The sequence below is a fragment of the Oryctolagus cuniculus genome, chromosome 4, assembly GCF_964237555.1.
Source record: "Oryctolagus cuniculus chromosome 4, mOryCun1.1, whole genome shotgun sequence".
Classification (NCBI taxonomy): domain Eukaryota; kingdom Metazoa; phylum Chordata; class Mammalia; order Lagomorpha; family Leporidae; genus Oryctolagus; species Oryctolagus cuniculus.
In genome coordinates this window covers 28,224,045-28,238,551 of record NC_091435.1, presented here as the reverse complement: position 1 = coordinate 28,238,551, position 14,507 = coordinate 28,224,045, and the positions used below count along the sequence as shown (strand labels likewise).

At 37.6% G+C, this 14,507-nt stretch overlaps 1 long non-coding RNA gene across 1 annotated transcript in view; it reads left to right on the top strand.

Annotated features, from left to right (window-relative positions):
- Window positions 1-13,399, top strand: part of LOC103350598 (uncharacterized) — a 29,790-nt gene extending 16,391 nt beyond the window's left edge. Inside the window, exon 4 of the long non-coding RNA XR_007908978.2 lies at window positions 11,853-13,399. This is a non-coding gene — a long non-coding RNA (uncharacterized lncRNA). The remainder of the gene's footprint in view (window positions 1-11,852) is intronic.
- Window positions 13,400-14,507: the final 1,108 nt, after the last annotated feature.

Here is a 14,507-nt window from a genome sequence, read left to right as displayed (position 1 = left end):
TATACATACATAATTGAAAATAGGATATACATCTGAAATACTTAGCAATATGGTTAGCATATATTAGACTTTAAATAAACTATCTTATTTCTTTATTTTTCTCTGTTCATTTCAGTCAAACTCAAGTTAGCTGATGAAAATCACACAGGTCACTCTACCAATAGAATTAAATATCAAAGTGTTAATTGTGTGTACAAAGTTGCTAACTGAGTTACGTCCATGCTAAACCTATAGGATATCACACAGGCAACAATTGCAGGAAACCATCCATCACCTGATGATCGTGACAATAGGAGGATTTTGATTCTACTGAAATTTACAAACTCAGAGGAGGTGATTACAATAATGAACCAGATCTCTGAGGATATGGTACTGGCAATGTATGATGAGGCCTTTCTGAAAGTGTTGGGAAAACCACAAACACAACGCAAATGCAGCTACAGGAAAATCTGTTTTAGTTGAGATGAGAAAAACACTGCTAGTAGAAAACTCACCAGAGCCATGGCTGGAAAGGAATCCGCAAGAAACAAACAGGAAGTTACAAGTCACTTCCTCCCCCAGGCTTGCAGTTTCTCAGCACCACTACAGAGCAAAAATAAGAGAAAATAGTTTCACATGGGTCACTTGTGCCCTTCCACTGTCCTTCATATTCTTTCTCCTCTTTGTTCTTCTTACCTTCTTTCCTTCCTTCTTTCCTGGACTAATATTAATATTACAGGCTTGAAAAGACACATTAACACAAAAATGGGCTATCATCTTCTGTGAAATTAATAAATTTAGAAAATTATAGATGAGGTTCAGGAGTCTACAAAATATTTTTAGCAGTATATACTGTTAGCATATTTACATGTTTTTTTATGTATATGTTTAAATTCTCCTAATTACAAGGTTGAGTCCAGAGTTTTTGGGATTCCTAATTTTAGGTTATGGTTTTCTGTATTTCATCACCTTATAGATCCCAATTCACTTGCATAATTATGAATAAATAATTAAGTCACTGCGATCTGAGACTGGCAGACCTCAAAGTAATATGAGAATTTTGATAGATTGAGAATGGGTAGAACACTATGAACAATACAAATTTTATAAGCAAATTTGTGGTAAGGCAAGAAATGTTTCGTAAACACTATGAAATAAAGTTAATTAACTTAATAATTATAAAATAATTATAATAAGGAATATAATTTTTAAGGAAATAAATGTTTTAATTTTCTTACATACACACTAAGAATTTTTAAGAGAATACATGAAAACAAATAACTTATTATATTCCATAATATAGTTTTGAAGTTAATTAAACTGTACTCAGCAATTAAAAAAATTGATACCTATCTTAGATGCTGAATTGTTCATTAACTCGTGTGCAGATGGGAATTTTGAAATCCCACTTTACTATATAGTGTAGAAAGATTAATAACAATTCACATATTTCCTGGTAAAGAGGTATGATTTTGGAATTGCAAAGATAAAAACACAACTGCATAGTGCAATCACAATTACGTTGTTTTCTAGGTACATTCTAAAGCTTCAGAAAATATGCATACTAGAAAAGTTTACTGTTTTACTAAATCACCAAAAATATATGCACAAATATAAACAATGATTAAAACAATGATGTTAGACAATTTTCCAATTTACAGTTTGTAACTACTATAGATAGACATCTTTACATGAGAGAGAAAATATTAAAAGCCTCATGTTTTATCCTATATTTGTTAGTCACCATGGAATCATGAACTTTGCTAGATTACTTTTTGTTATCTGGTATTAGAAGAGATTCAGATAAGCGAGGTTCAAAATAGAGAATACAAGTTAACCTACAAAAATAGAGGGGCATGGGAAGGCAGGTGTGGCATTTACTTCTGGTTCAGACTATTTTAAAATAAGAGATAACGAGAAATTCTCCAAACTGCTAGACAAAATATGCTTCTTATGATGTAGGAGTATACTCCATTTGTGAACAGCTGTAAATGTCCTGGCTGGAAATTCATGGGCTTTCAGGAAGAATATTGGCAATTAGATACAAAAGGTCAGATAAGAGATCTACAAGTGTACACTGGGATTATTCCAATAGTGTATAGATATTTGTGATTCATGACCTTTTGTGGTGATGGAAAAACTGAAACTCACAAGGATATAATGGCTCATTCCAATGTTTTCTCCGTAGGTCCACAAGCAGGGTAGTCACAATGACAAGAATGAAAATTACTAATAGGTTCTACAGCACATGTAACATCTTTCAAGGCTGATTTAACTGGTGACAGGACTGAATAATCTTTTAGCACCTGAAAATATCTATGGTATAGCATATCAAAATTTTCCTTTTCTTAAAGAGTGCAAATAGTTGCATTGTATATAGATGGTTATAAAACACAACTGTTTCACTATGGAGAAAATAGAAATGAACTTCTATTGAAGTGAATAATTATGTGTATTTGAATTTCCTAACCCAATGCTTCTGCATATCATCTCTGAGCTCAGAGTGCCCAATTTTCTCACACAAGACCCTTTACTTTGTAGCCTTGGATCAAGGGACTCTTGATGGCAAAGCAAGCAGCAATGAACAAATGATTAGAACATTTACAGGTCTTACAACATTGTAATTTAGGAGCTAACAGACTAATAAAAATTTGGAATTCTTTTTTAAAGTTAGAACTGAAAGAAATTATTTTGTGAAGTTTTGGGGCAGTCACTTACAAAGAAATATGTGCAAAAAATCAATAGCCATTATGTGGCCATATGTCTCCAATATCTAGAATAAAACCTCTTAGAACCTAAATTAAATAAATAAATAAACCATCCCTCTCCTTCATCACTCTTAGTGAGTTACTTTGGTAATTTTTGTGTTCGATTTTGTCTCTGGACACACACTTGGATTTGAGGCCTTGGTTCTTGAAAAATGTCAGGCTTCTACAGGAGAACATTAGGATTTCTAAATAACATATAATAGTTGTTTGCTGTGCCCTTATCATCCGTCCTTTTCATGTTGATAGAGTTTTATATAAGAGTTAGTGTTTTACGCTGTCACACCTGGAAATTTGATATTGATTATATAGGAAAGTGCAGGTGCTACTATGTAATGGGAATTCAAAAGAGAGTTCTGTAAATTAAGGCACTCTCTTGGCTGCCTCATGAAGTCTCCATGTCCTGGAGTAATAGTTAAGAGGAAATTAAAACTACCAAGGTCTACCAGGAGAAAACTACCTAGAATTCAGTCCTTTCATTTGTGACCTATGTTGAAAATTTATGCCAACATATCAGGCAAGCATTCTAGACAATCAAAAGTCCTAAGCAAATATGAAGGCAATCTAAAAGAAATGGTAGAAAGAGTCAATGAATACTAATTATCTCCCTAAAATTAATTGTATCAGTCTGAACTCTAATTTAATTAACTCTTCTTTGACATTTCTATCCTCCTGTTCTCTTAGGGATCATGCACATACTTTGCCTTGAAGAAGCAGTGATGGGCAGCAGATTTAATTGTGGCCATGAGATCTTAATGATAAAACATGTAAACTTTATGTAACATAGTCAGTGCTCCATTCAAATACACTTAGCCCACCCAGGATGATGGCTACAACTTTGATGGAATCTCCCTATGTGCCAATGGCTCTCTATCTGTATCTTTCCCACTCTCTGCTTGCTTTTGTTACATGAGCAAGACAGATCTGCCTCAGGATAGTGTGGAAGCGCCAAGAACTAATGATGTCAATATCAATCATCCAACAATGAGGATGAATGTTAGTAACTACTCCGACTCACTCATCCCTCAGAGGCACAATCCTGACATTTTTCAAATACAGTTTCTTGCTAGCCTTGAACTGTAGTTATCTGCAGTGGTTATGGGCTCATTAAGGTACACTTTATTAATCTGTTTCCACCTGTATCACTTTGTGACTCTCACATCTTGCATTTGAACTACCTTACAAATAAACTCAAAGCAAATAAAAATCACTTGTTTTAGGAACTACTTTGGGTGAACAAAAATTAGGACACCATCATCATCATACTTACCATTGGGCTATTTTCTACTAAAGTATAATTTTAAGGAAATTGGTGTGGTTGAATAAACCATATTTCTATATCAAAATAGGCCTGTAATTTATAGACACTGGTATTTAATGAAGAATGGAAAAAATTGTATATTTGACTGCAGATTGATTAGCGCAGCCAGATTCATGACAGGGGTCAACTCATTAAAGTAGTGAACAGACATGAACCAGAATCTTGATAAGAAAAGTGTTCATATTCAATGAACCCAGAAATGGCAGCTTGCCAGACAACGACTCCCTTTACGGGCACTGAAAAGACTTTGAGGTCACACAGACAGCTCCACTTCAAGAAGACATGCTCTTTGAGTTATATTTTCAATGGATTTGTTACATTTACATTGTGTATGAAGATAGCTGTCTGGAGTGAAAGTAACAGCCAGGTTGTTACAAATAGAAAGGAAAACTGGTTCCCAGGGAGACCAAGGCCACAAATGACATTCTTTGAATTTAACTCCTAGTGCGGCCACTTGTATTACTTGAACCTTACCTACAGGCTCAGATCTGCCCATAGTTCAGGATCAAACATACTTGTACTCTGGACAAATTTAGAAAGCCTAATTCAGTTGTACAGGGTGGTCAGTACAAATGTGCACCTGCTGTAAGTCTTTGGTTCTTTTGTCCCAGAATAACTTCATTCTGCCTCATTGCTGTGAGTCACCCCCAACAGTTGCACTAAGGCTGCTCTCCTAGTTACTAATGACTACCAAGATAAAACTCCATGTTCTCTTCTTAGTTCTCACTCATTCATGGATGTCCTCACAGTATCTGTCCACTTTAGTTTTTGAATCTTGCTTCTTTCTATGTGTCACTAATCTGAATTCTACTGTATCAGTAAATATTGATTTATCTGTTCCTTTTATTTTATCTACTCTCTTATCTTATATTGGAAATGATAAACAATAAAATATATATACAATGCTACTTCCAGAAGTTTACATAAAAATTTAAAAATAAGTTTACTTTGGCACAAGTTTTGAAATCTATACATGTTTTTCCAAAATACACACTTTAATGAACATTTTGAAGATTCCTTTATATGCATGATTAAACATTTTATTTCCACTTCCACAAACTTTTGAAGTACTTTTGTGCATGCAATAGTTCTTTAAACATGGATAAAAGAAATGAATCATTTATAAAGAAACAAAAGCATTGAGCATAAAAATCAAGTGTAATTATACTTACCGCAATTCAGCTCATGACTCAAGTATATGCAGCAGGTCCATGACTATATTCAGCTGTAATTTCACCCATCCTGCTATCTCAACAAACCACTATCAGATACATACCACCGTGTCCTAACAAATGTGAATCTCTGTCAACAATTAACACCAAGCTATAGACCTGTTTTTCCCCATGGCCCACAAAACAGGTCTAAATTCATAACTTAGTTCGTTTGAAATTCAGTTCGTTATACCATAAACTTGTCATTTTCTTTATGCTCTTACTCAAGCTTCACAATTAGTTTACCACATATTTGACACCAATATTCATCAAAACATTATTCTGAACCAAGGTGATACAATGGTAAACAGAATTTGCAACCTTCAAGGATGCTTCATGAGTTCATTGATCAGAGTCACTACATTCTTAGCCTTATTACCATCAAAAGCCTAGCCTGGGAGGAGCATCCACATCTTCATAAATCCTCCAGCCAGAGAAAGACAGACCTTGACCAAGCCATAGGTAGACACCAGAAAATCTTATTCAGACCTTAATTGTCCCAGAGATGAACAGGCCCTGCACTTGGATGTCTTGACAACTCATCTAGCAGAATCTGCACAAAATACCACATTAGTGCCTTGACTAATAACGGAAGGTGCACTTGTAATTTAGTAAAAACTAAAACTTAAAGATTAGTATTTGCAAAATATCAGTAAGTTCACCCCATGCATGAGGCTATTATTGTTTCTGTACAGCAGAAGCTGGAGGGCACTGCGAGGATCTGTGATGCAAATGACACAGAGATTGGGACCTGGGCAAAGACAGCACTTATAGCCTGTAGGAAGAGGCACATCAGAAGTCTCCATGTGATACAGAAGCAACTGATAATGTTGGTGAAGTCCTCTTACTTAAAGGTTACACCAAGCAAAAATGCTCAGTACCCCAAACTTCTTACTGGCATGTCTCTGGGGAAAACCTGTTTGTGTCTCAGAACACATTTCCAGGGATCTCTCAAAAAACAGCAAATAACCAGGCATTCTGAGCAACAAATTTGATCCCATGATGAGAGTTGTTATGAGGAGTTTATATTGAAAAGAAGGTCACACACTCAAAGACAGTACGCTATGGTTATTTAGGAGATGTGAGTGTCCATTGGAAGGTTCCAAGAAGCTTGTGCTTCGTAGTAGGTGGGAACCGACTCTGATCTGGAAGCAAACATCTGCACTGATTGTAGGATCCTTATGACCCACAGTTCACTCAACTCTGGGCTCCGTTACTTGGCTGCCAGACATACAGGCAGCTGTCAGCATTTCTGAGGTATACTACTCTCTTCATTCCCATCATGTCTTCTGCAAAATGAAGCCTTTATTTAGCATTGGCCTGCTGTCTCTGTTAATAATACTTGAGTAGATTCCTGGTGTTGGGAGGTAGATACTGTCATAAAGACAGCCCTGATAATCCCCTGATCCACAAAAAAGGAGATTCAAAGTCACAGATGAGGTTATAGTTTTCCAGAGGGATCTCTTTCCTATTCTTTGTCCAGAGTCTGGGTTCTTAGTACCTCTGTATACTTTCTTGTAAGTTGCACCTATACTTGAATGTCCTTAGGACCCTGTGTAGCCTCTCTGCTTTCTGAGGGCACTAAGTCTGGAAAAGCTATGTCTCACCTAGGATAACCTTCATGGGTAGTGTTCATGGATATGTGTAGTTGCACAAGTCCCACATTTGAAAGGAATAAGCACCTTGAGTGGCTGTTTTGAAATTCTTTTTTTTATTATTATTACTTTTTGACAGGCAGAGTGGACAGTGAGAGAGAGAGAGACAGAGAGAAAGGTCTTCCTTTGCCGTTGGTTCACCCTCCAATGACCGCCACGGCCGGCGCGCTGCAGCTGGCGCACCGCACTGCAGCCGGCGCACCGCGCTGATCCGATGGCAGGAGCCAGGTACTTATCCTGGTCTCCATGGAGTGCAGGGCCCAAGTACTTGGGCCATCCTCCACTGCACTCCCTGGCCACAGCAGAGAGCTGGCCTGGAAGAGGGGCAACCAGGACAGAATCTGGCTCCCCGACCAGGACTAGAACCTGGTTTGCCAGCGCCACAAGGAGGAGGATTAGCCTAGTGAGCTGCGGCTCTGGCCTGTTTTGAAATTCTTAATAAATTCCTCTGTAAAATTGTAATTGGTGACATTGGTATAATAGATTATGCATTTTGAGCTCCCAGACTTTTCGATATCCCATCACCTCCTGCCTAAACAGAACAAGTTCTCAGCTATTCACTCATTTTGTGGTGCCCAGTTCCTCCAGCCTCTCCTGCTCACCTAAGAACCACTGTAGTGTATACCCAGAGCAGTGAGAGGTTTGTGTTTAGAGGAAGACCAGTATTTCACTACTGGTGAATGACTTTAGGCACTGGAAGCTTCTGGGTCCTACAACAGCGATTCATGCTATAATCTGGCAATGCCATAACAAATTTGATAGGCATATTAGCAAAAACTCTCATCTACTCCTTTATTTGTGGATTGGCTCTGCATTCGTCAGGGCTCTGCGTTTTCATTTTTTACCAAGCCCCACAAATTATATAACTTTTCCTGATCTTACGTACAATGCCATCACCAGTCCCTCTTCTTGTGGCCTGGGCAAAGCCTGTTCTCTAGACGTCTTCCAATAGAGATATTGACCAATATATCTTGAATACTTATTAACTGTCAAGTTCTGTGTTGAAGGTTTATTTTATTTTATTTATTTATTTGGTTAAAATCTCATTTCAGGGCTGGTGTTGTGGCACAGCCAGTTTAGGCCATGTCTTTGATGTAGTCATCCCATATTAGGGTGCTGGTTCTTGTTCCAACTTCTCCATTTCCAATACAGTTTCCTGCTAATGTGCCTGAGATGGCAATGGAATATTGCCCAAGTATTTGGGGTACTGCCATCCATATAAGGGACCAGAATGGAGTTCCTAGATCTTGGCTTTGGCATGGCAGAGCCCTGGTTTTCATGGTGATTTGGAAGTAAACCAATGGATGGAGATCTCTCTTTCTCAAATAAATATTTTTTTTCAAAAAAATTCATTTCACCCTGACAGCCACCTTGTAATGTAAATCCTCCTGTTATTCTATATATATGTGTGTGTGTGTGTGTGTAGTAAAATTGAAGAATAGCAATTCTAGAAAATTTCACAGAGATCACAGAGTCATGAGGATTCAAACTCAACACGTTTTATTAGGGAACCCATTAATTTTGCCTTATGATAGAAGTGGAGTGGGCCAGTATCAAAACAGCAAAGAATCTCAGGTTATAATGTGAAATAGTACTGAGAACTTTACAGGGCAACCATTATTGTGGCTAATAAAGTTAACTGTGGGCTGTGCATGAATCCTAGGCAAATTCAGGACAGAAAAAAAGAATACTTAATCAGCCTCGGAACTATTATAAAGATCATTCAGCCTTATCAGGGCATCTGGCTCGAGAAGGCAGAAGTGAGATTTCGAAACCAAAAAGAAATTTTAAAAGGCCATGCAATTTAATCAAACACATTGGTGGTCCTGCCAAAGGTGGAGACCCTGGATCCCTTCTGCCTGCACTTGCCTCTGACCTGGGAGACTAAGGCATCTCCTGTCCCTGGTTTCACTTATGCAGCAGGAGCAGAGGAAGCAATTTGTCCTAACACAGATAGAGGTGACTGCTCATCACAAAGGGATTCAATGAACCTGATGTTTTAGTTTCTGCTCTTCCTACTGATTCTTTGATGGTTCTTGTTTTAGAGTAAGTGAGCAAGCCCTCTGGTAGCCTTTCATCAGGCATGGCTGTCTTAAGTTGTGGCTGGCCACAGTGGCTCTGAACCCACAAACACAGGCTGATTTAGTAGGACGGTGTTCAAGGAGGACAAGTCTGCCCAGCAGGCCCTGGCAGACTGGTACCTCAGAATGTGGAAACAGTATTCACCCGAAACTTCAACCTTTATCCAACAATACCACCTCCCCTCTTACTCATACATTCTTATTCTAGACTCACAGGCTCCATGTGTGGGAAGCTTGGAGAAAATTCTGGAGATGTGATCTTAGCAAAGCCTAATTAGACTAGGTCTGTCATGCAAGAAAGCTGTATCTGTGGACTCTTAGGCTACAACAAAGAATATCAGCTTTGTACAGGCCTATCCACCTCATTCCATTTGCTCAGGACAACTGGGGTTGGGGTCCTATTGTTTTTCTTTTAAATGTTTTTGTTCTTTATTTATTTATATTCAAAAGGCAGAGAGGTAGGGGTATTTTTTATTAGGAAAAGGTCCTTGTTCCATCATTTTCCATTTGCTGGTTCAAGTCCCCAAATGCCAGCAAGAGTAGGGGAAAGCTGAGAATCAAGATCTCCATTCTGGTCTCCCACATGGGTGGCAGGAACCCAAGTACTTGAGCCACAGTCTGATACTACCTAAGATGTGCTTTAATAGGAAGCTGATTCAGAGGTGGAGTAGCAGCAACTCAAAACAGGCACTCCAGTATGAGATATGGGAGTCCCCCGCAGCAGCTTAATGTGTTATGTTGCAATGCCTGCCCTGGGCCTTACCTCTAACTGCATATCTCCTAAACATTCTCTTTTTGGTGAGATATTTTCCCTCCTTTGCCGCTATGCTCAGAGCATCAGAGCTATAGTGATGATTTTAGCAGTTAACAATAAATCTTCCAAGCTTGTGTTTCACAACCAACTTGCTCACATATGAATGTCCTTGGCAATCTATATTGTGACACACACATCAGTTATTTTTATAGAAGCTCCTAAGCACAAAAACAAAAGCCAAATTTGCCATAAAATGCTTGAGTTTAAGGAAAATGTAAAGTCCTGGGTGGGTTCTCCACAGCACAGCCCATGAACATGAAATACTCAGAAATTCAATGTTGGGTGCACAGGTTGCCAAGATTCTCTGGCTCAGAGCAAAATTAAAGTGTGAATTCAGCTCAGAAAAATTTTGTGGTTCACAGATTTGTACGTTACCCTCAGGGAGTCAAGATGTTACTGTTGATATTGCTGTAGCAATGTGTTTATATGAGGTTGTTTTCCTGTCTTTGAAGTTCTTTAAAAGACTATTAGCACAAACTAAAAGTTAGTGGAAGAAGATAGCTCGGCAGAGTGTCCACAAGAGAGGCAGCATGGTGCCCTTGGAAAATGGCAAGGAAATCACAGAACTCAAAGTATAAGGAATCTCTGACAATGGGGCTATCTTAGCTGAGGACGGGGGGTCATTTTAATTTCCTCAGTTTACCTCCTTCATTTATCCAAGAAGCAGCAGTTTTAGACAACAAAGTCAGGTGTCACTTCAGCTGAGAAGATATTCCTACATTGTAAGAATCAATAAAACATAGTAATGAGGTGGGCATTGTAGCGCAGCAGCTTAAGCCTCTGCTTGGGAACCTGAGTTTCATACGGGAGGGCCTGGGATTGAGTCCTGGAGCTGCCTCTGCCTCTGCTTTCCATCCAGCAGATCAATGCGCCTCAGGGAGGCAGCTGGTGATGGTCCAAGTACTCAATTCCTGCCACCCATGCAGGAGACCTGGGTGGAGTTGCTGTCTCCTGGCTTTGGCATGCCCAGTCCTGGCTGTTGTAGTCATTTGGGGAGCAAGTTAGCAGATGGAAGATTTCCCTCTATCACTTGTTTTGCCTTTTAAATAAAAACAAACAAGCAAAAAGCCCCAAAACACAGTGCTGGTTTAAAGCACCAGGTATTCGTGGAAAGTCCATAACGTGCAAAAAGGTACAAAGAAAAAGAATCGGGATGCGGTTTGCAGAAAAGGTTTTGGCTGTAGGCAAGGACCCAATGCAATACATAGGAGAGGTGTATTGAAGCTTAGCAATTTTTTAAACAGTTAAATCTACTAGTCAAAATCTTACTAGCAGAGTAAGGCTTTTCCTGAACCCATTGTGCTATTAATGAAGTGCTAGTTCAGGCCTGGTCCCAGTGGGTCTGTCAATTTCCTGGACTCTTGCTAGAGTTGGAAGCAGTTACAGCTTCAGGTAAAAGTGTGAAATCTGAAAGTTGGAACTGAGATTTGAATTCTGATATTACTCTTTGACTAATAACACCAATGTTCTCTACACTGGAGACCAGAAAACTTATTTGAATATGTGTATATATATATATATATATACACACACACACATATATATATACACATAAAATCAACATACGTTTCACGTCTGCAACGTCTCTTGGATTCTTTCCATTACATTTTATTCAAACTATTATCTGTCCCATTACAAAGAATTTATTGCATTATTATTTATGGCATTTTTATATTAAAATATTGGAAAGAAACAACTATATTAAAATTGTGATTTCATTAAAATAATGGAAAATAAAAGGGGAATGAACACATTTGAAATTCAGTTACATTATAATACAAGCTCTATTTATAGTTACTAATATTTCCCCCAAAATATCCATTCATCCATCAAATAAAGCAAATTATTCTTTGTCCTCTCAGTTTCCCTGATTATTTGGTGCCTTTGCTCGTGCTATTTACATAATCAGAAATTCTCTGTGTGATGCTCGTTCATTGTGTGATGCCTGTTACTCAACAAGCACGATGAATCTAACATAGTTGTCTCAATGAGACAAAACTCCATATATTGTCCTTTTCTTCTTCAGCTCTTCAGAACACTTTGCATCCCTGTTAGTGTGCTGAAGACATGCGGAGCCCATGAGATACTTTGTTTGTGGATACTGCACCTGAAGCTCTAGTAGCGATGGATACCTTATTTCACTTTCAGAGAAAGGGACAGCAGATAATCCTCAGATGTCATTCACCCTTAAGGACTGCTTCATCTGAAAGGTGCTTTGCCCCACAGCATACCCCATTCTCTGATTCCCGCCTGCATCAGTAACATATTAACATGGGATTGTGGACACCCAGTCTTCTCACTACAAATGCAGATGGCTTTGAAGTGTCTTCTGCTAACAGCTCCTTGGAGAAGAGCTGCTGGGCCCTTGTTGAAATTGTATCCCAACACACCCATTCTACCAACCTAATCCAGCTCCCTGCCTTTTTCTTGCACAGGTGTTAACCAGAAGTATTTTCCAGATAGATCCTGTGTGTTTACATCATAATGTGCTTGTTGAGAATTCCCAACTGTATTGTTATTCATTAACTCTGTAACATTTGGAATTGTCGTAAGGCATTCACTGCTTTATTTACAAAACATGGTTGTAAGTGTGGATGAAGAACAAAAATGAAACAGATTACTGTTGATGCTTTCAGGGGTCTAGGATGAGGGATTAAATATATTAATAAAGGCGCTGATTGACTAACACATGCACAGATAAGTGGCACAGGGATCATGATATAGAAACCTCATTTATATGTTTCCTGTCACCAAGAAGGGATTCTCAGGCTCTTAAGGCATGAGGATGTTTTCATAGAGTTTTTGATACCCTGCTGTATACAGTGACTTGAAAACTGGCATTCAGTATGTAATTGTTGAATTGATCCTATGTTGGATTGCTCTGGGAAGAAAAAAATACACAGTTGTATTTATGAAATGCATGAAGTTTGTATACCATAAATAAAAGGTTCCTGGGGAAAAATCACTTAAAAATAAAAAATAAAGGTCAAGAGAGGAAAAATCACCAATAAATGCATAAAATAGGAAAAAAAGAAAAAAATAGAAAAGGAAGAAATATTCAACAGAAGCTGCTTCAGACATTGGCTTAGCATAACTACAAATTAATTTGAATGTCCAGGGATTCATTTTATACATTGGTTTATTTATTATTGAAAACAAGAATTCTAGTCAAATAACCATGAAACAGAAATGCTAGTATGAACACTGCAAAACATGTGCTGAGGCTCACAGTGACAGAAGCAACATTCATAATGTCAAAGATGCCAAGATTGATTGATTTGCTTCCTGGACAGATAAGTACTGCCCTCCATTTACAGTCAGGCAGAAGCTATTATATTCTGTATTTTTCCAATTCTAATTTTCTTCATCTCTAACACAACCTTTCTGCAATGCTAATGTACAAGACCATTATTTATCTATTTTTTACAAAAAGCTGTTTAACAAAATTTGAGTTGGTTATATGGATCACTAAGAGCTTAGTCTAAAGGAAAGAGGGTTATGTGTCATTGCAGCATTATCTTATTTGACCTAACTATTTTTTCTTTATAAGAAGCAAATAGAAGTATAGTTCAATAGTCTGAGTAGGTAAATAATTTAACTTAATTGTTAAAGGTATTTCTGAATAATCATTTTTGTAGTTAGATTATATAAATGTAAGATATCCAAAGTAATTCTAAGATTAATCTACAAAGAACTCTGCTTCAATAAAAGCATTTATTAAATTCATTATTTTTCAATTTAACAGCTTTATTAATGAGACAAAGATACAGACATGTTTATTTCAAGAAAATGAATATAGGCATTTAAAACTAAACAAAATAATTATTGCTATAGATTTTCTGGAAACTATATTCAATGGTGAATTTAAAAAGAGAAATCACATAATTCATTAATATTTGTATTTTATCCCCTCTTACCACTTCTTAAATGGCTGAAGATGAATCAGGATTTTTTTCTATTCCCTGCTGTCTGTTCAATTACTTCTTGAATTCTTAATTAAAGAATAGTTGATTAATGACACATAAGCAATTTATATTTCAAAAAATGTCAAAACACATCATTACAAAAAGATGGTTTTCTAAGTTTAATTATGGATGCTTACTTTTTACTTTAGCCTTGGAATCTATCCTGTTAAAATAGTTTCTACTTCTTTAGAAAATACATCATAATTGTCTGAAGTGAAGGCACCATCCCCAACTGAGTCTTAAAAGTATGAATAATAACCACATGCACATTGTGGTTATTATGTATCTACTCACTCTTCTGTTTGCAGTGAATCTTGGCTCTGCTGAAAATACTACATCCTTCAGAGCCAGATCAAAAAGATGTTGTTGTTTGCTTGGTTTTTTCTTCACATATTTTTAATATCATAGATATTAAAGGGTCCTTGCATTACACATTCAGAACTTTCTCCTGTGTTGCTGCTTTGATTTTTAGGTTACCTGACTGCACTAGATGATATCGCTCTCTGCTACGGTCACTTTCCTACAATCTGGTCACCATCTTTGCCCTGCCAACAGCCATGGCCTATGGATTCCCTGAATATTCATGTGCCTTGGATCTATACTCACTTTTGGGCCAAGTGATAGTCTTAGTTTTTCCTTTGATGGAGCTCCATCCAACACCCTGCAGAGGCCCCCATTTTCTACTGGCAGTTGTTATCTTTTGTCTTTTCAACAAT